At 46.4% G+C, this 22497-nt stretch overlaps 1 pseudogene; it reads right to left on the reverse strand.

The window, feature by feature from the left end:
* Positions 1-22497, reverse strand: part of LOC102863692 — a 189472-nt pseudogene that overhangs the window by 24448 nt on the left and 142527 nt on the right.

Here is a 22497-nt window from a genome sequence, read left to right on the forward strand (position 1 = left end):
CTCTCTCTCTCTCTCTCTCTCTCTCTCTCTCTCTCTCATGGCTGTACCCTCACAGTGGCTAGAATGGTGCTGGTAACACCAGCATCTCATCCTGCAGAAAAGAGCCAGGCCAGCATTCCCAGTGAGAACCAGTCGTTTACTGTGGCCTGAGGAATGGGAGAATCAGAGGGCATCGAGGTCGGGCCTGTAGCTCAGGTCCAGCTCCTCCATCCAAACCCCAGGAGGAATAGAACAGGGGTTTCTGGGGGAAACCAGGCATGCTGCCACATGCTTTCCCTTGGCAAAACAAAGGGCCACAGAGAGTGCTCAACACAGCTGGGTGCAGTTCTGAAACCAGAAATCTGGAGTTGAGGGGGCAGCAGGCCAGGCACTCTGAGTGCTCTGGAGAAGACCTTCCTGGTCTCTCCCAGCTTCCGGTGTTGCTTTGTCTGTTGGGAGCTGTCAACTCCTTTTGACTCATGGCAACCCCATGTGACAGAACAGAATTGCATCAGATGGGTTTTCATGGCTGTTATCTTTGTAGAAAAGCAAATGCGTCCTGGAGAAGGTGCAGCAGAGCACTTTTTGGAGACAAGGAAATCCAACAGAGGGCGAAACTTCGTCTCACATACTTTGAGCATGTGGCTCGGAGAGGCTATTCCTTGGAGAGGGACATCAAGCTTGGGAGGGTGGAGGGTCAGCGAAAGAGAGGACCACCCTCAATGAGATGGATTGACACAGTGGCTGCAGCAATGGGCTCAGGAGTGTCAGAGATGACGAGGATGGCACAGGATAGAACAGGGCTCAGGTCTGTTGTTCATAGGTCACTATTGGTAGTTAACTGGACAGCACCTCACAATAACAACAAAAACAACAAATTTTTGCAAAAGTAGATAGCGAAGTCTCTTTCTCTGGGAACATTGCTGGGTGGGTTTGAACTGCCAACCTTTCAGTTTGCTGTCAAGCACTTAACTATTTGTGCCGCCAGGACTCCTCTAGAACTCTTGTTGTTTTTCAGCTTGCGGGTGACCTTCTTCCTTTGCCCCTTCCCTTGTATAAGAAAGAAGGCTTCTCAGATTAGTGAACTCAGATTAATGAACTCAACCAGTACAACCAACAATAACTCAGTTCACCAACAAGACCACGTCCCCAGCTGCCAGGGATTCAGAATTTGGGGTGTCTTTTGGGAAGACACAATGCAATCCGTCACAGCTGGATTGTGAAACCAAGCCTCCCACAGCCTCTCCTGCTGTCCGGCCTGGTGGTCCGAATGGGCCCCGATGAGATGACGTCTGGAATCTCTGCAGCAGAATGGCCTCCAGCTCAGCCAGCTAACAAAAATAAAGAGCTCACATAGTCGCTCAGCCTCGGCTGCAGACCAGTTGAGCCTGTTTGCCCCAGACAAGCTCCGCCCTCCACTGACCCACTGCCGGGGGGCAGGAAGCCAGCCCTCTCAACTGGACACTGCAAAGGTCTTTTCCAAGCCCCTCTCATTAGCCATGCTTTAAGGGTTCTCTGGTGGCAGTCTATAAGGAGTTGTGCTGCTAACCAAAGGCTGTTCGAATCCACCTTTCACACCCCGGGAGAAAGACGAGTAGCCTCCTCTCACGTAATTTACAGCCTCAGAAACCCAATGGAGGGTCAGCTGTGAGTCAGAACTACCTCAATGGCAATGAGATGACAGGATGCTGATTTTTGATTCATTAATTATGAGTCTTTTCTCTAGAAAGGTTCCAGTCATATAGGAAAAGCCCCCATGACTGTTTACAAAAAAATTCATAATTAAAAGCAATGCTGTTACTATATAATAATAATAAATATTTTTATTCATTTTAATGAAAGTTTACAGAGACTTAGAGTTTCCACTCATTCACTGTTGCACTTTTCTCCCTGCCGACCCCCTCCTCCCCCCCAATTCACTCTTGTCCTTGAAAAGTAAAAGAAAAACTCCTTCATTGTTATACAATCCCTCCCCCCAAGTCCACTCCATTGTGCAGCCTTCATTCTGGACTCCTGTCATGACAATAATACCTAATCATATATCCCTTTTAATCAGTTCTCTCCCTTATCTGTTTCAATGCAATATACATCTTTCCTCCCCTCTTTTCTGTCTTCCCTCAATCCCAATGTCAGTCTGATTTTACAACAGTGGCCCTATGCAATATTTATCCTTTTGTGACTGAGATACTTCACTCAGCATAATGTCCTCCAGGGTCACCCATTTTGTATAATATTTCATGAGTTTCTTTTTTTTTAATGCTGCATAGTATTCCATTGTGTGAGTATACCAGAGCTGCTCTATCCAGTTGTTTTTTGATGGGCACTTGGGTTGTTTCCAGCACGATATATAATAATAAAATATTTTTTAAAACCCACGGTTACTAAATTAGGGAGCTTTGGTAACCTAGTGGTGAGAGGCTGCACTGCAATCCCAAAGGCACTGGATTCAAATCCACGAACTGTTCTGTGGAAGAAATAGGGGCAAATCTCCTTCTGTGCTATTTACTGCCTCTGAAAACCCATTTGAGGGTCAGCTATGAGTCAATTCTGACTTGACGTCTCACAACAACAGCATTACTAAATTATCCCACATTACCCTTATATCCTTGCAGCTGCTGCTAGCTTGTTAAAGGCAGGATCAGCAAGATTATTGAGCTGTTAGAGTCATACCTAGCACCGACTTGAGACTCAGCTGCTGTAAAACTGTTGAGAACAAATGATATTGGAAGAGATGTTTCCACTGACTGAAGTTTGTGTTTAACAGTAAAATCATTTGCTTGTCAAGTCTACTCAGATTCACGACAAGCGCATGTTATGTCAGAGTAGACCTGGGCTCCACTGGGTTGTCGTTCTTTTTTTTTTTTTAAGAAAACATCATATTTATGTCAGAAATTTTGCCACTACCCAAGCGTTTACACTTGTAATCAATTTCTAGGTTATGTATGTTGTTGTTATGTGCCATCAAGTTGCCTACGACTCATAGGACCCTTTGTACGACAGCTCTGAAACCTGCTCTATCCTGAGTCAATGTTATCATCTCCGACACACCCACCCCCAGATCCCCAGTCACTGAGTCAATCCATCTCATCCAGGGTCTTCCTCTCCTGCACTGTCTTCTACCCTCCCAGGTATGATGTCCCTCTCAAAGGACTGGTCCCTTCTTACAACATGTCCAGAGTATATCAGACAAAGCTTCAGAATCCTTGCCTCTAAGGGAGCATCCTGGTTTCACCCTCTTCAGGTTGAATCTGTCTGTTCTTCTAGCAGTTCATGGAATATTCAATGCTCTTCTCCAGCACCATTCTCCTTCTATCATCCCTAGTCACAGTTCAGCTTTCTGATGCATAGCATGTAATTGCGAAGACCATGGCCTGAATCAGACACACCTTAGTCTGCAGACTGACACAGATGGTAAAACTCATCATTAGATAATCTTTCAACTCAATAGAAAAGATACAAACATGTAAAGTCCCAACTGAAATTTTCAATCCTTCCCAAAAGGCAATTGTGGTTCCTCATCACTCCTTAACCTAAGCCTGTTTGAGTTGACATATCATCAAGTAAAAGATCCAGGTGATGAACTTCTCAAAAGCCCACTGGATTTTAAAATGGCTAATTTTGGGCAAAAATGATCGGGAGGCCCTGTTTTTTCTGAGCCACCTCCACCTGGACTTGAAATTCCAACCTTTCTATTAGCAGTCAAACATGTCAACTGCTCGTACCACCTGGAAGTCCATACTCGATGCTAGAGAGAAGTTGTTCCCCTAATGACCAGAACGACTTAGGGCTGTTTTGATGTGATGGAGTGTGTTTCACATTTGAGTTTCAGGAGCAAGTGTTATATCAGTCAGCCTGCAACTGCAATATCCTCTTTTCTATTTTCATTGTGATTTGAGTGAAAAGTTGCAAAGGAAATGAATTGTTCTTTTAACCATTCCTATACATTTGATCAGTTGTTGGGGTGGTATGTTTTGTGCCGTCAAGTTGGAAACAACTCATAGCTGACCTTCAGCAGATTTCCAGAAGCTGTTATTTGCACAGGAGAAAAATGTCCATCTTTTTGCCATAGAGCAGCTGGTGGACTTGAACCGCCTGCCTCTGGATGGTAGTGTGATCCCTTACCCACTAGGCCACCAAGACTGTCAATCACATGGGAGCAAACTGCCCACCTTTCTGCCTTGGAGCCGCTGGTGGATTTGAACCACTAGGAAGGCTCAGCCTTTCGAGTTAGCAATGCAACTCCCCACGGACGAGGCCACCAGTGCTCTCCTTGGCAGTGGGGGCGGAGCGGAGGGAAAATAAGAAAGCAAGAAAGATCTTTTTGAAAAAAAAAGCTAATTATGGTAATTATGGGTGCCTCTCCAGTGGGAAATTCTGGGAATTATTCCGAAGAGCTTGGAAAGAATTTTCTCTCTGATCTCAATTCTGTGTTGGAGAAAATCAAATTAAGAAAGAAAAGCAACAAGAAAGAAGGAACTCTGGGTGGGGCAGATGGAGTGGGCCTGAGGTTGCCAGTGGGGTCCTGGGGGAAAGAGGAGGGAGAAAGTCTCTGGCCACCTTCAGTAGAAGGTAAAAGAGCTGGTTCCGCTTGGGCGGGTCAGTGTGTTAGACTATAACGGCGCTCCTTGGAGTTTTCAGGGGATCATTTTTTTTTTTAGAAATATATCACCAAGCCTTTCTTTCAAGGGTCTGACTGAACGCCAACCTTTTGGTTAATTGTTTTTAATGGGAGATCTGGCTGCCTAGTGGTAAGAACCTGTGCTGCAATACCAGAGGCACACGGTTTGAATCCACCAGGTGCTCCATGGGAGAAAGATGGGCAGTCTTCTCCCATGCGATCCACTGCCTCTAAAAACCTGCCAGAAGGCCAGCTATGGGTCAGTTCCAACTCTGATACACAACAACATCAACATCAACAACAATAACAACAATAGAGTCAGTACTGACACATAACTGGTCCTCTAGCCAATTTTCAGAGGCTGTGAATTGTCCAGGAAGGGAAAGCCCATCTTTTCTCTTTTGGAGCTGTTAATGGATTTGAACCACATACTTTTGAGTGGGTAGCACAGGTCTTTGCCCACGAGGCCACTAGAGCTCCCTAGTAGCTGAGTGCATCAATAGTTTGTACCTTCCATGCAACATTACATGTTGGCAGCCTCGGGAGACAGAGCCCCTAAAGGTGCTGGGACTGGAGAAGAGCTAAGGGAGGGGTGTGGTTGTGTCCCCCACCTTCCTGCAGGGCACAGGAGGTCTCCCTGGAGAGGACAAATTCCCTGCTCCCATCACCACCCCCCACAGATGTTCAAGTTCACCCAGCACCAGCCTTGGCGTCCAGAGCAGCCTCGCAGCTTTGAGCCAGCACTCACAGAGCCCCACAGCAGATCAGGGAGTGGAGGCTTGCTTGCAGCTAGATTCTGGTGGTTGCTTTTAAATTCCCCCTTTGAAGCACTGGGAGAAACAGTCCTGCCACTTCTCTAAATGTTCCTGGTGGTTGCTAAGCAGCACGCCTCTTCCCCCTTTCCACTTCCCCCTGCTCCCACTTTCTTCGTCTCTTTCCACCTTCCACCCCCTCACACTGCTGGGTTCTTCCTGGTGGGGCTAGGGAGTCACAGACAGCCCCAGAGCATCCCTCGGTTCTGTGGACCACAGCCCGGCAAGGATGGGCATCCCTGGAGAGCCGTCTCCCAGCCTGCTCTGCAGGGCATCAGACAAGTCCTGGCACCAAGACCATAGCTTGAGCCTCTCGGAATCCCCCCGCAGAGGTGAGGGCTGCCTCCCACCCTTTTTTTCCTCCTCCCCTGCTTTCTTCCACTTCCTTCCATCTTCAGCTTTCCTTCGGTCCATCCACTCTTCTGTCCTTCCATTTTCACTTTCCTCCAACTCTTCTTCCTCCTACCCTCCCATGGGTCCGTCCATCCATCCATCCATCCATCCATCCATCCATCCATCCATCCATCCATCCATCTTCCCTCCTTCCATCACCCCATCTGCCTTCCTCCTTTCCTTTCCCTTCTCTTCCCTTAGTCCCCTCTACTCTTCCACCCTTCCTTCTAGGAGCCTTTTATCCGCCCTTCCCTTCCTCCCTCTTTGCCCCTCTTCCTTTAATCTCTCCCTCTCTCCAACCCTCCATCTATCTCTCCTCCCTCCCCCTTCCTTAGCTTCTTTCCTCCCTTCCTCTCTCCTTTATCCCCACCTGCCTTCCACCCTCTTTATCCCTTCCTTCCCACCTCCCATTCCCCCTTCCTCCCACTCTTCCTCCCTCCCACACTCTTCTTTCCTTCTACCCTTCCATACATCCTCCCTCCATCCCTCCCTTTTTCCTATCATCCACCCTTCCTTCCTCCCTCCCTCCTTCTCACTCTTCCTCTCTCCATCCATCCTTCCTTCCCCTTCTTCCCTCCTTCCCTCCCCTCCTCCTGCCTTTCACTCTCCCATCCATCCTTCCTCTCCCCCTCCTTCTCACTCTTGCTCTCATCCATCCATCCATCCATCCAACCATCCATCCATCCTTCCTCCCTCCCTTCTTCCCTTCCACTCTTCCTTCCTTCCTTCCTTCTCTTCTTCCTTCCTCCTTCCCTCTCTCCCTCCATCCCACCCTCCCATCTATCCCTTCTCCTCCCCTTCCTCTCCCTTCCACTCTTCCTTCCTTCTCCTCTTCCTCTCTCCTTCCCTCCCTCCCTTCCTTCCACCCTCTCATCTATCCCTCCGCCTCACTTTCCTTTCCCTTCCACTCTTCCTTCCTTCTCCTCTTCCTCTCTTCTTCCCTCTCTCCCTCCCATTTATCCCTCCCCTCCCTCTCCCTTTCCTCTTTTCCTTCCTTCTGAACTCCCTTCTATATCTCCTCCTTCCTTCCTTCTTTATTCCCTTCTCTCTCTCCCTTCCTCTTCTCCCTCCCTCCATTCCTCCCTCCCTTCCTTCTTTCCTTCAACCTTGAGTTACTTCAACAAGTCAGACTGAGTCCTTACCATGTACCAAGACCCTCAAGGAGTTTCCATCTGAGCCAAGAAGACAGGTGCCCAGTGGTGAATTCAAACTGACAGACAGACAAGGTCTTTGAGTTCACAGCACAACTCCCTACAGACCACACCACCAGAGTCCCCTTCCACTGCCCTTGGCAACTACAAGTACACATCTACCTTCACCCATTTGCCTGTTCTAGATGTTTCATATCAATGAAATCATACAGTATTTGTCTTTTCATGTCTAACTTGTTCCACTCGGCAATCTGTTTTCAAGGTTCATTCATGTTGTAGCATGTCACAGGACTTCATTCCTCTTCATGGCTAACTAGTATGCCACTCACCCTTCCTATTCCTCTGTTGATGGTCAACTCAGGTTGTTTCCTGCGTCATGGGCTCAGAGCACTTCACACGATGTGTCCCTGTTGCCTGCACCTGTTAGGTTAGGATTTACAACATATGTCACAAAATGGCATGTGATTATGTCAGATCACAAAATAGAGGCCAACTAGAGAATACTGGGAATCATGGTCAAGACAAGCTGACGTGTATTTATGGGGACAGGTGCACAATTTAGTCTGGGACAATTGTCTAGTTCTCGGAACCCAATATTGAGTTGGATTGCATCAAATTGATTTTGACTCATAGCAACCCCCAGGTGACAGGGTAGAACTGTCCAAGATGTATTCTGGGCTGTAATTTTTACTTTAGGAAGACGGATTGGCCATTATTTTACAAAATAACCGGGCTTCAAAAGCTCTATGCACAATAGAGGACACTTAGATTAGACTGGCATATATGGCACCTGAGGCAGATCCTTCCTGACGGGGCTCGTGGGAGTAGGTGTGTCAGAGACAGCGAGATTGGCTCAAGTTAGGATTGGGTTCTCAGCTGCTGTGCATAGGGTCACTATGAGTCACAAGCAACTTGATGGCACAGAGCAGCAGCAAGAATCTTTACCAAAGCAGGGCTTGTCTCCCGCAGAAATGCTATAAGAGGTCGATCTACTAACCTTTAAGTTACCAGCTAAACACTGATCTAGGGGGTGTGTGTGTATAAAGAAGTGTTACATATAATTTAAGTACGCTGTCAAAGTTTAAAGAAAGACATAGAAAGGGTCACCTCAAATCTACAACAGTGATTCCCTTTGATTATTGAGAGAGGAAAAAAATAATGTAATCAGAGGAGAAGGGAAGATGCATCGAAATGAAGGGCAGAAAAGAGCTGCACTTGGATGACCAGATATCCCACTTTGCTGGGACCTGAAAAGTTTCCAGAATGTGAGGTTGTCAGTAGTGAGACGAGGAAAGTCCTGGGCCAAATGGTCACACTATACCTGCAATGTTTTTTCCTTTTCAGATTGAGTGGTAAGCACGTGGCAGTTTGCTATGTATATAAAACATTGTATTATTAGGAAAAGAAAATACTTTCCTATCCTAAGAGATGGTTGGGTCTGGAGTAACCAAAAAGTAATGGTCTAAAAAAAAATCATTGTGGCAAGTTGGAACCTCCTCACGGGTGACTCTTCATTGGGTTTCTGAGGCTGTAAATCACGTGAGAGGAGGTTGCCCACCTTTCTACCCTGGAGACACTGGTAGATTAAAGCCACCAAACGATGTGCAATCTTTGGGTTAGCAGTTCATTTCCCAATGGACTTTACCACTAGAGCTAATTAGCCCCACAGCTAAGGTCCAGAGGATCTGAAAGGATTTGGAAGAGGTCACATTTGAGGTGGAAGTTGACGTGGGAGTGGGAGTCCCCCAGCACTACCATGCAGTTTCCAACCTTTCCCCTCCTGGACTTGCCTCTACTCCTGGTTGTCCCCAGTTCTCAGAGCTTCTGCACACAGTAGGTGCTCATAGTGTATCTGTTGGGTGAGGATCCAACCGTTAGGATTCTCTGCACACAGTAGGTGCTCGTGGTGTATCTATGGGTGAGGATCCAGCAGTGTAGACGGTGGTCACTGCATAGGCTGTACCATACAGGTTGCTCACTAGCTTTTGTGATAAGCAGAGGGGCCAGTGTGATCAATGTGTGAGGAACCAGGTATGAAGGAGTGAGCAAGAGGTGAGCCTGGAGAAGCACGAAACCAAGTGTCACTCCCCAACCTCCACCAAGCTCTGCCTTTTGCCTTAACACCACTCTCACTCTCACAGCTAACCTTCCACTGGATTCCTGATCTTTGGTGGCTGAGTGGTAAGGAGTTGTACTGCCCACCCAGAAGCACACGGTTCAAATCCACTAGACGCTCCATGAAAGAAAGATAGGCAATCTGATTTGACAGTACATGACAACAGCCAGAGGTGACTGTCCATCTTTCTCCCCTGGATCCATGGGGGGATTCAAACCACCAGAGAATCAAAGCCTTTGGGTTACCAGAGCTACTCCCTCCAGACTGTATAGAGAGGGGGAAGACTCCTATGCCTACAGGTACCAGGGAAGTAGTGTAAATGCAGTAGGAGGCAATAGGGAAGGACAAAGACTGTTCTCAAAGGGACAGCCACCGAGCCCCAGCCACCTGCAGTCAGGCGAAAGAAAGTTCAGTGTTTCAGGAGAAGTTGGAAAGGGAGATTTTTCTCTAGAACTTTGAAATTTAAAATAAAAAAAATTCATAGTGTAGGCTGAACAAAAACACATCCATGGGCCTCCAGCCAGTGCAGGGGAGCCAAGCAAAAGGTTTTCACGGCAGCGTGCAACACGCATCCGTGTACAGCTCTGGTGGCACAGTGAAGAACTGACGAAGTGATGAGAGAGGTGATGGTGGGAAGCTGTGACTCTGAAGACCTCCTTGGAAGAGTCAGATGCTGTGCAGCGAGCCTCGACTCCAATTTCTGTAGGACCTTCAGCAAACTGAGTGGAAGAGTAGTCAAGGGGACACACCAGACAAATCGTTGTTTGGTGCTGTTGAGTTTAATATGACTCATAGTGACCCTAGAACAACAGATCTGAACCCTGCCCTATCCTGGGCCTTCATCACCCCTGACTCACTTGAGCCCATTGCTGCAATCACTGGGTCAATCCATCTGGTTTGCCTTTTTTTCATCCACTCTCCGCCTTTCCAAGCATGATTTCCTTCTTCAAGTAATAGCCTCTCCTAGCAACCCATCCAAAGTATGCGAGGTGAAGCTTTGCCATCTTTACCACAAAAGGACACTCTGGCTATGTTTTCTCCAAGATGTATCTATTTTGTTCTTTGTCCATGGGACAGTCAGTACTCTTCTCCAACACCACAGCTCAAAGGTATTCTTCAGTCATCCTTGTTCACTAACTACCCAGCTCCCAGATGCATAGCAAGTGATTGAAAAGACCACAGCCTGTATCAGGGGCACCTTAGTCTTCAGATTTATATCATTGCTCCTCCATAATTTGGACAGGTCCCTGACTGGAGACTTTCCCAGTGAAATTTGTCTCCTGGTCTCCTGACTGCTCATACTAATTGTGTTTGTTGATTATGGATTCAAGCAAGATGAAGTTGTTGGCAATGTCAACCACTTCTCCATATATCATTATGCCTATTGGTCCAGTGGTGACACAAGGTGTTGTAAGACCCCAATTTCTACAGGACCTTCAGCACGGTGAGTGGGAAGCAGGTCATGCGGATATCAGACAAACTAACAGGGAGCTCTAGGGGAGAGACACACTACTAACCCCAAAAGACTGAGTCTCTCTGGTAGTTTGAATCCATCAGAAAATAGACAGCCTCTTCCTGTATGATTTCCAGTTTAGAAAGCTCACTGGAGGGTCAGCTAGGAGTCATTGCCAAATCATCAGCAATAGAGAGAAAGAATGATTTGCTGGTTTGTCCTTATTTCCCCAAGCCACCTCCTTGTTTTGTCCTGCCCTTCCCTAAGCCGGAAGACCACAGGCTGATGAGGTTTGGCCACATGGGAGGAGCAAAACTGGTGTGTCACTCTCCAGGTTAACCTGCCACCAAATGGGATCTGAATGGGGTCACTGCAGGCCAACCGGAAGTGGAGTCCACATAGCCTAACTGGCTCCCCACTGGTGGAGGAACAGCTCACCTCCTATCCTGTGTCCCCTAAACCTCTTTGGATGTCATCAAGAGCAAGGAAAGAGGCTGCAGGGCTCTGGAACAAGCTATTTGGGCTCCAGGGAGAACTAAGGAATTGGCCCCCAGCTCAGGCCTGGCCTTGGAGGAGGGAGATGCAGAGGCAACACTCAGGGGAAATGAGAGTCTAGGGCTCTGCTCTACCTCGGGGATGTCCGCCAGGCCTGCCATCCTCCAGCAGCACCTCCACACAGCCAGTTTCCACCTCCCCTGGTCAGGGCCAGCACAGCCCCAGCCCCATCTGTCTGCCTGGCTCCCAGCATCACCCCCAGATCTGTGCTGCCATTGGCAGGAGATGCAGCTGAAGTGGTTGTGGATTCCACCTGCCAAGCGCCTGGGCCGAGGCATCCAGCCTTCTCATTTCCAAGAAGGGCCGACAGCAGATGGCCGCATGGGGGAAGGCTACACATGGGTTTGCACATCGCGTCCTGCCATCCTGCACCCCCTGGGGCGGGCCCTGCTGTGGGTGCCTTCAGGAACTGATGCACAACAGCTGGGGATACACACTGACCCTTGAAGTGGGCCAGGACCAGTTTGTTCATCTATTTCTGTGTATTTGCAAATGATTGGAAGGATCTCCTTTCATTTTGCAAAGCAGTGAGGAGGGGATGGAGGGAATTGGGGCTTTTAAAGTCAACTGTTATTGTTCATTACTTAAAAAGTTGACTTTTAAAGTCAGTGAGTATTGTTTTGGGGAAAGGGCAGCCAGAGTGCTCCTTGGAGGCCAAGTCTTTCATACTTTAAGCATAATGATAGGTGAAGCTAATCCCTGGAAAGGGACATCATGCTTGGGAAGAAGGAGGGTCAGCAAAGGAGAGGAAGGCCCCCAATGAAATGGATTGACCTGGTGACTCCAGCAATGGGCTCTAGAGTGTCAGAGATGATGAGGATGGCACAGGATAGGCCAGGGTTCAAGTCGGTTGTCTATATGGTTGCTATGAGTTGTATTTGATTCAATGGCACCTACCAGCAATGACAACTATTGTTCCTGGTCAACTAGTGGACTCCAGTTCACAGCATGCTTACACACAGAGAAATGAAGCACTAATCAGTCCTGGGCCATCCCAAGACTGGTTGTGACGATTACTGTGATTGTACAAAGGACTTGTCTGATTTTCATCATCTGCATTTTCAGATGTAGATCGCCTGACCTTTCTTTCGAGTGTGTCTTAGTCTGGAAATCCAGCTAAGACCCAATCAGCAGCGTAACATTGGCAGAGGAGCAGGAACTAAGCAGGAGGTTCACCAGCTGGGACTCTTGTATCTGGAACTCAGGATGCATAGAAATGATGCATAACTGACCCGCGAGTGGATTTCTGAGACTAAGTCCCACAGGACGGGGTTGCCCATCTTTTCCCACCAGAACTACTAGTAGATTTGAACCACCAGAGAGGCACCACCTTGGGGTTAGCTACACTACTCCCTACAGACGAAGCCACCAGGGCGCCCTATCTGTTCTAGGCATTTCATATAAGTAGAACCTTAAAATATGTGTCTTTTTGTGCCAGACTTCCTCCATTTAGCATAATGTTTTCATATTTTATCCATGTGATCCATGTATCAGAATTCATGATGTCCAGTATTGATATGTGTCTCACAAACTTTGGGCATGTTGCCAGGAAGGGCCAGTCCTGGGAGAAGGACATCATTCTTGGAATAGAGAGTTAGCGCAACAGAGGAAGACCCTGGATGAGATGGATTGACACAGTGACTGTGGCAGTGAGTCAAGTGTGTCAGAGATTGTGAGACTGGCTCAGGAAAAGGCAAGGTTCAGAGCTGCTGTTCACAGGGCTACTATGAGTCTTAGTTGACTCGAAGACACAGAACAACAACAAATAAATAATATTCCAGGGAGCTCTGGTGGTGTAGTCCCTAGCGAGGTGCACTGCTAAGCCAGAAGTGGAGCCTCTGGCTCTTTGAATTCACAAGCTAGGGAGAAAGATGGGCCATCTCTACCTGTGCAAGTTAGAGCCTCTGAAAACTCACTGGAGGATCAGCTCTGAGTCAGGTTCTGAGTCCATCGAAGTGAGTTTGTTTTGTTTGTTTAATAATATTCTGGCATATAATGGGTTCTGGTAGTTGTTGTGTGCTTTTGAGTAATTTTTTTTATTGGTTCATCATTTGATGGGTATTGAGAGTATTTCCACTTTGGGCTATTGGGAGTACTACTACTACTACTACTACTACTACTACTACTACAGACAGTCATGTATAAGTTTTTGTTTAGACATGTTTTCCTTTTTCTTGGGTTGATACCTAGTTGTGAAATTTCTAGGTCATATGATGACTCTGTTCAGTCATTTGAGGAACTGTCAGGTTGTACAGTGGATGCACCATTAAAAATTTCCTCCAAAATCATATGAAGGTTCTAATTTCTCTACATCCTCACAAAACAAAGCTCCCATGCTTTGTTCTAAGAGTTTTCTAATTCTAACTCTTACATATAAGTTGCTGATCTATTTTGAGTTAATTATTGTATATGGTGTGAGGTAGGGGTCTGACTTCTCTCTTATACATGCAGACATCCAGTTTTCTAAGCATCATTAATTCAACTCATTGCCAATGAGTGAGCACAGATTCATGGCTAACCCTCTAGTGGGTTTGCAGAGGCTGTAAATCACAGAAAAGGAGAGTGCCCATCTTTCTCCTGCAGAGCAGCTGATAGATCCAAACCACCTACCTCTGAGCTGGCAGAAAAACTCCTTACCCTAGTGATCACCTCTAAATGAGTTGAATTATCTTGGCACACTGGTCAAAAATAAGTTGACCATAAATGTGATGGTTTATTTCTGGTCTTTACTAATCTAATGTTAGTCCTTACACAAATGTCACACTGTCTTGACTACTACAGCTCTGGTATCCTAGGGGTAAGGAGTTGGATTGCCAATCTGAAGGCATGTGGTTTGAGTCCACCAGCTGCCCCATGAATAAAGATGGACAGTCTCCTCCCATGTGATTTACAGTCTCTGAAAACCTGCTGTAGGGTCAGTTATGAGTCAGTTCTCACTCAATAGCACTTAACAACTTCACCTTTATAGTCACTTGTGACTGGAAAATGAGTTCTTTTGCAAGATTATTTTGATTATTATCTGAAAAACATTTAGACTCATTGTCATCAAGTCAGAACCAACACATAGCTGGCCCTCCAGAGGGTTTTCAGAGGCTGTAAATCACACAGGAGGAGGCTGCCCCTCTTTCTCCCACAGAGCCACTGGTGGATTCGAACCATCAGAGAAAGACTGTCTTTAGTCTAGTAACACAACTCCCTATGGATTATGGAACCAGCATTCTCTATTATGAGTCACTTTAATTTTCATATGAATTTAAAGATCAGCTTGTAAATTTCTGCATAGAGTTTAGCCGGCATTTTGATAGGAATTGCTTTGAATTTGTGCATCAGTTGGATAGAATTGCCCTTTGAGCAGTATTAAGTCTTCCAATCTGTGACCACAGGAAGTCTCTCATTTACTTTAATATTCTTTAATATTTTTCAAGAATGGTTTATAGTTTTTAGAGTACAAATATTGTTAGATGCCAGCAAGTCAACTCTGATGCATACATTTTGTACTTCTGTTAAATGTATTCCAAACTATTCTTTTTGATGCTATTGCAAATGGAATTATCCTCTTCATTTCATTCTCCACTGGCCAAATTGGATTCCTTGAGATTTTCAATCAGCAAGTAGGGACAGATTTCCCAATTAACAAGGTAGGCATGAGCTTACTTGTACTTCTGTATTTATAATGAACAGTTTCACGTATCTTTCACCTGTGGTATTTCCCTGGCTCCCTGGGTACTCCTTTTTAAAAAGAGACTTTGATTCTGCAGGAAGATGCTCTGAGGTTGTGAAAGAGACCGCTGCCAGCTATATTTAGAAGAAAACTCTTTGATCTGATGACAGGGGGTGATGGGAAATGGATTTGTTCACTTTGGATTAAAATAAGCATAGGTAAATCCATACTTACCTGGCTTACTGAGTAATCTCACCACATTATGCAAGATTGTGCATGCCAACAATCTGCGTTATGCAGATGACACAACCCTACTTGCTAAAATTGAGAAGGACCTGAAGTACTTGCTGCAGAAGGTCAAGAACTGCAGCCTTAAATATGATTGAGGCTCAATATCAAGAAAACAAAGATTCTCACCACTGGGCCAACTGACAGCTTCAAGATAGATGGAGAAGAGATTGAGATTATTAACAGCTTGGCTCCACAATCAACACTCAAAGATGTATTGTGATGGGAAAATCTGCTGTTAGAGACCTCTCCAAAATACTGAAAAACAATGATGTCACTCTGGAGACTAAGGTTCACCTGATACAGGCCATGGTCTTTGCAATCACTTGCTGTGCATCAGAGAGCTGGACAATGACTAGGGATGGCAGAAGGAAAATTGGTGCCTTTGAGTTGTGGTTCTGGAGAAGAATATTGAATATACCATGGACTGCTAAGAATAGAAACAGGTTCATCCTAGAGAGGGTTAAATGAGGCTGCTCCTTGAAGGTAAGGATTCTGAAGCTCTGTCTGACATACTTTGGACATGTTGCAAGGAGGGACTGTTCTTGGAGAAGGACGTCATGCTTGAGAGGGTGGAGAGACAGCGCAAGAGAGGAAGACCCTCGATGAGACAGATTGATCCACTGACTGGGGTAATTGGGGTAGGTGTGTTGGAGACAGTGAGGTTGGCACAGGACAGAGCAGGGTTTAGGACTGTTGTACATAGGGTCACAATGAGTTGCAGGCTACTCGACAGCATATAATAACAACAACAACCTCTGTAAATAGAGAAGTCAGCACTCGTTCACTGCTCTCAACTCAGTTCTGATTGATAGCTGGCATTCCATTGGGTTTCTGAGAGTATAAATGACCTGGGCAGGGAGCTCAGGCAGCCTAGTGGGTAAGGAGTTGAAAAAGCAGGTGATTCGAATCTACCAACAGCTCCAAGGAAGAAAGACAGGCACTCTTCTCCTGTATGATTTACAGCCTCTGAAAACTCTCTGGAGGATCCGCTCTGAGTTCAGTCCCAACTCTCGACACTTAACAACAAAATCACCTGGGAGGAGATTTCCCATCTTTCGCTCTTGGAGTAGCAGGTGGGTTTGAACCACGGAAAACACACAGCCTTTGGTTTAACAGTGCAGCTCACTACAGACTCCACCACCAGAGCTCCCTGTGACGAAGAGATCATTTTACTTTAAGGAAAGCACGATGCTGGCTGTGGGGTTTTCACAGATGGCTTTTATCACGCTGAGGAAGTTCCCTTCTATTTCAAGTTTGCTGCGTGTTTTCATCCCAAAAGGTGCAACTTGCCTTTCTCTCTCAACATGGTTTGTGAGATGTATCCATGTGATGTGTCACTGTAGTTGCAATGTCTGCTTTTCCCTGAAGGTTTTACAGGTAAAATGAAAGAGAAGCTCCAAGCACATCTAATTACATCTTTCTTCTCTTGCCCCCTCCCCAAGCACCCCTGCCCCTCGGTCCTCCAGAGGCTGCCCCCTCCTCTCTCACCCATCTGCTCCAACAAAACATTGATCCTTTCTCTCCTCTCCCATTAAGGGAAAAATTCAGGAGTGCAGGATTTTGTAGGAGAATCCCTTTATTCTTCCACGGGAAGCAGTAGAACAGAGAAGCCTTCCTGAAAGAGGGAGCCTGTGAGCTGAGTGTAGATTAGAAGATTAGGCAGGATGCTCTCAGGAAAAGCAGAAAAACCATTCAAGCAAGAGCATCTCAGCTTGGGTCTTGACATTAATTGAAATGGAAGTCAACCAGGTCCAGGTAGTTTAGCTTTATCTTGGTTACCTGATGCTGCTATGCTAGAGATATCACAAGGGGAGGGCTCTAACAAACAGAAAGTTATTCTCTTGCAGTTTAGGATGCTACAAGTCAGATGCAAGATGACAGCTCTGGAGGAAGATCCCTTATCTGTGGTGGAGATGAGTCCTTGTTTCCTTCATGATCTGTCGGCCCCAGTTTCCCTGGAGTGCACCACGTGGTTTGACAGGGAAGGTTCTTAGCACCTAGGAGCCCCATCCTCAGGGACCTGAGTCCACGAAAGACAAACTCCAATCTTGGTGATTATTTCTCAGTGGTTCACAAGGGCTCTCCTTCTGAGGCTTTCTTTGCTTCATTCTTATGTCTCGTTAGACAAAGATTTTACTGGACTCATCATCTTGTTGTTGTTGAGTAGAATCAAGTCAGAAGCAGCCCCTAGTTGACCCCAGTGGGTTTTCAGAGATAGTACATCACACAGGAGGAGACAGCCCATCTTTCTCCCATGAAGCAGCTGGTGGATTGGAAACATGTGCTTTCAGGATTACAGCACAGCTTCTTACCACTAGGCTACCAGAACTCCTTCCAGCACTCCCTGTTGAGTCAGAAGTGACTCAGAGCTGAACCTCCAGCAGGATTTCCGAGGCAGTTAAATTGTACAGGAGGAAATTGACCATCTTTCTTCCATAGAGCAACTGGTGGATTTGAACTGCATGCCTTTGGGATTGCAACACAGCTCCTTACCACTAGGCCACCGGTGCTCCCCCTAGAGCTCCCTAGAGGGTCTCATTTTGCATTCTGTTAAGTTTCCAGTGGGATTAGGAAGTGTTGCCATTCACCCTGATTCATCTTGCCTCTATTTGCTTTACCAGCTCATTGGGGATTATATGTATATTTGGAAGCAGGAGTGGCATCCACTTCCTAAACAACATGCCTCTGGAAACTCTATGAACTTTGAGAAACGATAGTTATAGAAAGGCTTCAGGCCTTTTGTTCATTGGGTCGCTATGAATCATGCTCGACTTGACAGCAATCAGAAACAACAACATACTTTATAGACCTGTATCTTCTTTTTTTTAAATTTTTTATTTCATTATTTTTGTGTGTGTGCCATCAAATCAGATCTGACTGATACAGGAGGAGGTTGTTCCTCCTTCTCCAGCAGAGCATCTGGTGGATTTGAACCGTGTACCTCTGAGATTGCAGTGCAGCTTCTTGCCACTAGGCCACCAGAGCTCACCAATACCTGTATCTTCTTGTTTTGTGCCATCGAGTCAGAACTGGCCCATAGCTGACCCTCCAGCAGATTTTCAGAGGCAGTTAATCACATAGGAGGAGATTGCCTATCCTTCTCCAACAGACCAGCTAGTGGATTTGAACCACATACCTTTGGGATTGCAGTGCAGCTTCTTACCTTCAGGCCACCAGAGCTCCTTATACATATATTTTTGAGGAATACAATTTGACAAGCCTCAGTTGCTGAATAACCATGTGTAACCAGAAAAGGACTTTGAAAACTCATTTGTTCCAGGTGTAGAGAGGAGAACTGGACACCGGGACACAGCACATCTGGTCTGATGCTCCCCCTACTGAAGCATCACAGGCAAGCTGCCTGACCTCTCTGAACCCCAGTGAGCTCACAGATGCGAGAGGGTGATGGGGAGACATGAGAAGGAAATCTTAGTGTTCTGAGAGAGAGCACTTAGAGGGAAAAACAAAACAGGGGAACAAGATGTCAGTAGTCCAGTAAAGTAGGAGAGGTTAGAGTAAATAAAGTAAAAAAGAAAACAACAAAAAAACTAAAAACTAAATAAACTCAACTGTGATTGTTTGTTGTGGGATTCCATGGAACTGTTAACGTCTGAGAATCCCTAAGCATTTCCTGTGTATTTGTTTGCTGCGGGATTCCACAGAACTGTTAATTAACATCTGAGAATTCCTAAGCATTTCCCCAATCGATGTGGCCAGTGTCCACTGTTGTTGTTGCTGTTGTTGTTTTGAATGTCCCAAGGAGTGCCCTCAGACAAGCAACATGCTTGAACCCTCCATCTACAGGGCTGAGTCCATCCTTTCTGAGATATGTTGGACGTGAGAAGGAATCTAAAAGGTGGGAGCTTGGAAGACACCGTAGAGACTACCCACATGTGGGCAGTCCTGAGGGGAAACAAAAAAAGGAAGGGACCGTGCAGATCTGAAGTGAGGGTCAGCGATGGCAGAGGGAGAGTGCAAACATGTACCAGGCACCAGCTTACACATCTTCAAACAGTCTGTCCTTGGAAATGCTGGATGCAGGAACTGAAGCTTAGACATTAAGCACCTGGCACATTCAAATTGGAGTCCCTAAGCTGTGCAAATAGTTAACACTCTTGGATATGAATCAGTAGGAAGTTGGAGTCCAACCGGTGATGCCTTGGAAGAAAGTCCTGGCTACTTCCTTCCCAAACACTCGCCATTGAAAGCCCCATACTGCACAGCTCTGCTCTGATGCACTTAAGGTGGCCATGAGTAGAAGTGTCAGGGCTGGGATTTGAACCCAGCGCTAGCTGAGCCCAAAGCCCACAGACTGATAATCCCTTCTTCTCTTTGCTACAGTGAGTCTAGAACTGGCATGGCCATAGACGTTTCAGCCTGCCCAGGATGAGAGAACAAACTGCCTATGGTTTCTGAATCTAATGTTACCATCCAGCTTTGCTCTATCTGGCGTGAGCTCTTTTAATAGGAATGAGTCTAGTTCATGAGCATGCTTTCCAGTCTCACCAGCTTTTCTTCAAAGATGAGTCAAGAGTGGCCCACAGCAAGATTAAAATAAACTTTTCCTCCTCTCTGCCTCCCACCTCTACTCCCCTGAGAGCCCCCAGCATTTCAGAGGCCAGGATGGAGCCTGAGGTTTCAGGAACTATTTTTGTAAGTCTGACACCCAGAGAGGGGAGGCCAGAGGGATTGCCTAGCAGGGTGGGAGCTTACACTGGAGAGCAGGGATGGGGCCTGGGAAGTTACACAAAGCAATGAATTGTGTGAGTGTGTATGTGTGATGTGACATTATGCATCAACACCTCAGGGACCACATATCAATCAGTGGCAATCAAAGGCAGTCACACACATTTATTTTAAGAGTCTGACTTCTAGTGGGGGTGTAGTGAGTAATGAATTGCACCGAATTCAGCAAATACTCTGAGGTCAAAGATGCACAGTCTCCTGTAGAGATTTGTTTTGGTTGGTTAGGTGTCATCCAGGCCACTGCCACTCAGGTCAGCCCAGTGAACAAGCACTCTGAACCTTGCCCCATACTCAAGTCCATTGATCACATTCACTGCATCGATCCATCTCTCTGAGGGGTTCTCTCCCATTCTCTGACAGCCCACTCTCCCCAGCCTTTCCTAAGGCCTGGTCCTTCCTGAAAACACGCCCAAAGCATGTGAAGGAGTATTTCACTATCTTTGCCTCTAAGGGGAACGCTTAGGAGGATTTACAGCCTCAGAAGTCTGATGGAAGGTCGCTATGAGCCAGAAGCAACTCAACGGCCATGTCTTTGGCTTTGTGGTTCTGTTCTGGGGCTTTGGCGCAACTTCTAAACAAAGAAACGCTTGCACTGGAAGTCAGAAGCAAAAATAAAAGAAGCCAGAAAGGAGCCTGTTGGTGGTGCGGTAACAGGAAAGGTTGGCAGCGTGAGCCTAGCTGCTTTGTGAGAGAATTGGGTGGCAATCCACTACCTTAGAGATTGAAGATGCAAAAGTCAAAGTTGGCAACGCCAGAACTGACTCATAGCTGACCTTATAGCAGGTTTTCAGAGGCTGTTTATCACAGGGGAGGAGATTGCCCATCCTGCAGAGTGTGGTTCAAACTGCCTGCCTTTGAGTTGAGTGCACAACTCTTTACCCACTAGGCCACCACAGCTCTCTCTTGAAGCGGTGCAGCCTTGGGAACCCTATGGGACAGTTCTGCCCTGTCCTATAAGGTGACTGAGTAGGAATCGCTGGACCGCCGAGGACATAACTTCTAAAGGGCCTTGAACCTTTGCGGCTTCAATGATCAAATCAAAGCAGCACACAGACCCTCCCCAGATGTCACTAACATGGTTGGATTTGTAATAAAACTAGGCTGGCAGGTTGGGGCCTTGTAAAGAAAGGAGGAGTGTAAACTTTGTGGACTTCTGGTCGTTTGGGGGCTGCCCTTGAAAACAGGCGGTTTCATTTGCCACTAATTAGATTAACTCCACAGTGCTCACAAATGGATTCCCTCACTCTGGCAACAACTAGACATTTGCTGGACATGTGCTCCAAGCTTGCCTTTAAATGCAACCAGATGTATGACATATTTTGTTTTCTCTTGGCCACTGGACTGGAAAACTATTAAGACAACATCTGCTTTGCTTTCTGATTGAATCAGGGGCAAAGGGCAGGTCTCAGACTTGCCCTTCAGATGAGGCCCGGGGTATCTAGTTACAGCATCTGACCACTTTCCCACTCCCTCAGAATCCCAGCGGCTCCACGAGCTTGCGACATTTTCACCTTGCTCACTCAACGACCAACCTGTTTTAAACTTACCTTGCCTCCAGCGTGGGACAGCCACCCTCACACCCAGAATCTACACCTCTAACTTCTCTGCCATAATGCTTTCCTTACTAAGACCCAGCCCAGTTTAAACTTGGTTTCTTTTTCAATTGGTCCCTTGTTGGTCACAATGAGAACTTTCCTTTCAAAAGGGCAGAACCCATGTCAACTCCCCACTTACCCCCAGCTCCCCAGGGCCAAGTAGGCAACTTCATAATTGTTTGTTGAACAAATCACTGTGTTTCCCAAATTACCTAAGAATGACCCTTTTGGTGAGACCTTTATTGCCTTTCCCAGCATTGCAGTTCATCTGATAACATTAGGAATCTTGTTTTGTTATTTGGTATTTCTATCCCTAAGTTTCTGGGCTGGTACAAGTGATTTGCACTCAATCAAAAGCTGGCAGTTCCAACCCACCGAACAGTGTGGAAACACAGAAGAAAGGCCTGGCGATTGACCTCTTTAAAGGTAGTTGTTACTGTTACATGCTGATTCATAGCAACACTGTGCACACACACAGCAAGGAGCCCTGCCTGATTCTGCACGGTGTGAAGAATCGCTCTGTGCTTGGCCCAGTGCTGCAGTCAACGTTTTGATCCATCTCATGAAGTCTTTCTCTTTTCTGCTGACCCTCTGCTTTTCCAAGCATCAGGTCCTGCTAATACACCCACCATATGGGAGGCCAACTCTCACCACTTTTTTCTTCTAAGGACTCTTCTGGCAATATTTCTTCCAACACCAGATTTATTCTTTTGGCAGACCAAGAGATATCCAGTATTCTTCACCAACATGGCTGTTCAAAGGAATCAATTCTTCTCCCAGATTCCTTCTCCATTGTCTGGCTTCCACATGCAATTGAAAATACTGTGGCTCAGATCATACACACCTTAGCCTTTAAAGTGATGTCCTTGCTCTTTGGCACAATAAAGAGTAAAAGACAAAATGAACACTCATTGCCATCGAGTCAGAATTGGCTCGTAGCTGACTTTCCAGCAGGTTGTCAGAGGCTATCAATTACACCAGAGAAAATAACTCATCATTCTCCAGCGGAGGGGCTGGTGCATTCAAACCACCAGAGAAACATCACCTTTGGGATAGCAATGAAACTCCTGACAGACTACGGAGCAGTACTTCTCTGGCACACACGGGGTTGCAATAAATCAGAATCA

Source organism: Elephantulus edwardii, unplaced genomic scaffold (assembly GCF_000299155.1).
Source record: "Elephantulus edwardii isolate Elephantulus edwardi_28Jun2011 unplaced genomic scaffold, EleEdw1.0 scaffold00145, whole genome shotgun sequence".
Taxonomy (NCBI): Eukaryota; Metazoa; Chordata; class Mammalia; order Macroscelidea; family Macroscelididae; genus Elephantulus; species Elephantulus edwardii.